We start from the raw sequence: 2,339 nt of genomic DNA on the forward strand, positions 1-2,339 counted from the left end.
GGAGAAGCCAGCTGTACATTTTTTTCTAAAGCACAGGCATCTTTTGTGCTCTTGAAATGGCCCTCCTATTGCCTCCCCGTTGTACACTGACTGAATAGAATCAGGTGACTCATATCTCAAATGCAACAATTCCATAAAAGTCAGGAGTTGTTAGGCAGTACAGATGGATTGGCATCTGGAGGGGGGGGGGTTATATTCACTTCCTGCTTTTTGTTTTAGTCCATTCAGAGTCAGACAAAGATGATAACTTTAGAAGAAGATATGTACCGTCTCTACATTTAGTGGTGCATCAGGTTTTTTAGGGCTGGGCATTTCTGTAGGCTGGGTTTTAAAGGTAGGGTGAGCAGGCAGGATGTGTGGAGGTGTGTAGGGCAGAGGGTTCAACTGAGGTGTAGACTACAGAGGTAGCAGGGATGTGGAGGTGGCGAAGATAGAGGTGATACAGAGGATGGGTYGAWGAAGGGAAGGAGAGGAACAAGTATGAGGGGAATAGAGCACATGTACCATTTCCATTCAGCCAGTGTGCCTAATMGCATACAGTTATCTGTAAGGTCCCTCAGTRGAGCAGTGAATTTTAGACACAGATTCAACCCCAACTAGTGGCCTAGTTACAGTTAAAGACTTAAATCGGCTTGAAAATCTATGACAAGACTTGAAAATGGCTGTCTAGCAATGATCAACAACCGACTTGACAGAGCTTGAAGAATATTTCAAAGAATAATGTTTAAAAAAATATTGTACAATCCAGGTGTGGAAAGCTCTTAGAGACTTACCCAGAAAGACTCACAGCTGTAAAGGCTGCCAACGGTGATTCTAACATGTAATGATTCAGGGGTGTGAATWCTTATYTAAATGAGATATTTCTGTATTTCATTTTCAATACATTTGCAAAATTCTAACAACAAAAAATGAACTGTGTAGATGGGTGAAGATTATAATTTGTTGCTGTAGCACAACAAAATGTGMAATACGTCAATGGGTATGAATACRTTCTGAAGGCACTGTATCMCTCMCCCTCCAAAACCGCTATTATGCCTTGATGACCCCATTCACTCATGTAAGCATGAGAGGATTAGTCCGCTATTGAAAAACATCATGTCATTTCTTGGAATTCCCTTGTTCCCCCCCAAAAAACTCAACCAATCAAAAACTCTTACTCAACCAACACCGGCAATGGCAACAGTGTCGTAAAACAGAGACAACACAGAGACGATGCTGTGTCTAAAAACAGAGACAACACAGAGACGATGCCTGTGTTAAAAACACACAGAGACGATGCTGTGTCTAAAAACCAGAGACGATGCTGTGTCTAAAACAGAGACAACACAGAGACGATGCCTGTGTCTAAAAACAGAGACAACACAGAGACCGATGCTGTGTCTAAAAAACAGAGACGATGCTGTGTCTAAAAAACAGAGACAACAACAGACATGCTGTGTCTAAAAAAGAGACAACACAGAGACGATGCTGTTCTAAAAACAGAGACGATGCTGTGTCTAAAAACAGGGACAACACAGAGACGATGCTGTGTCTAAAAACAGAGACGATGCTGTGTCTAAAAACAGAGACAACACAGAGACGATGCTGTGTCTAAAAACAGAACCGATGCTGTGTCTAAAAAAGAGACAACACAGACACAATGCTGGTCTAAACAAACAGAGACGATGCTGTGTCTAAAACAGCCCACGCCACATACCACACCCAGAGACACACGAAGCCACGCTGTGTAGCACACACACCAAGAGACCAACACGAGAGCAAGGGGGGCAGGCACCACGACGCGTGTCTAAAAAACACGACGACACACAAGACCAACACCCTCATGCTTGTGTCTACAGAGACGATGCCCTGTGTCTAAAAACAGAGGATCTAAACACAGAGATGATGCTAGTGTCTAAAACAGAGACTAACACAGACACATCCCGCCTCGTCTCTGGTTTTTACAGCACGCACTTGGGTGTCCTGTGTTGGTCTCTGGGTTTTTACGGGCCCGGCCTCACTCCTCCCCGGTTTTCACGCACACCCAGCCTGCTCGGGTGTTGGTCTCTGTTTTTCGCCCCCGGCCATCTTCTGTGTTCTGTTTTTCAGCACCCCATGCTGTGTCTAAAAACACACCGAGACGGATGCTTGTGTCTAAAACAGAGCAAACACGATCAGCTGCATCGTCTGCTGTGTTGTCTCCTGTTTTTCGAGCACATATCTAAAAAAGCATCTCTCCTGGTTTTTAGACATCAAAACAGCATTGTGTCTGTGTTAGTCTCATTGTTTTTAAGACACACCGCATCGTCGTCTGTTTAAACACAATAGAAGACATAACACAGAGCATCGGTTCTCTCTCT

Source organism: Salvelinus sp. IW2-2015, unplaced genomic scaffold (genome assembly GCF_002910315.2).
Source record: "Salvelinus sp. IW2-2015 unplaced genomic scaffold, ASM291031v2 Un_scaffold2850, whole genome shotgun sequence".
NCBI classification, from domain to species: Eukaryota; Metazoa; Chordata; class Actinopteri; order Salmoniformes; family Salmonidae; genus Salvelinus; species Salvelinus sp. IW2-2015.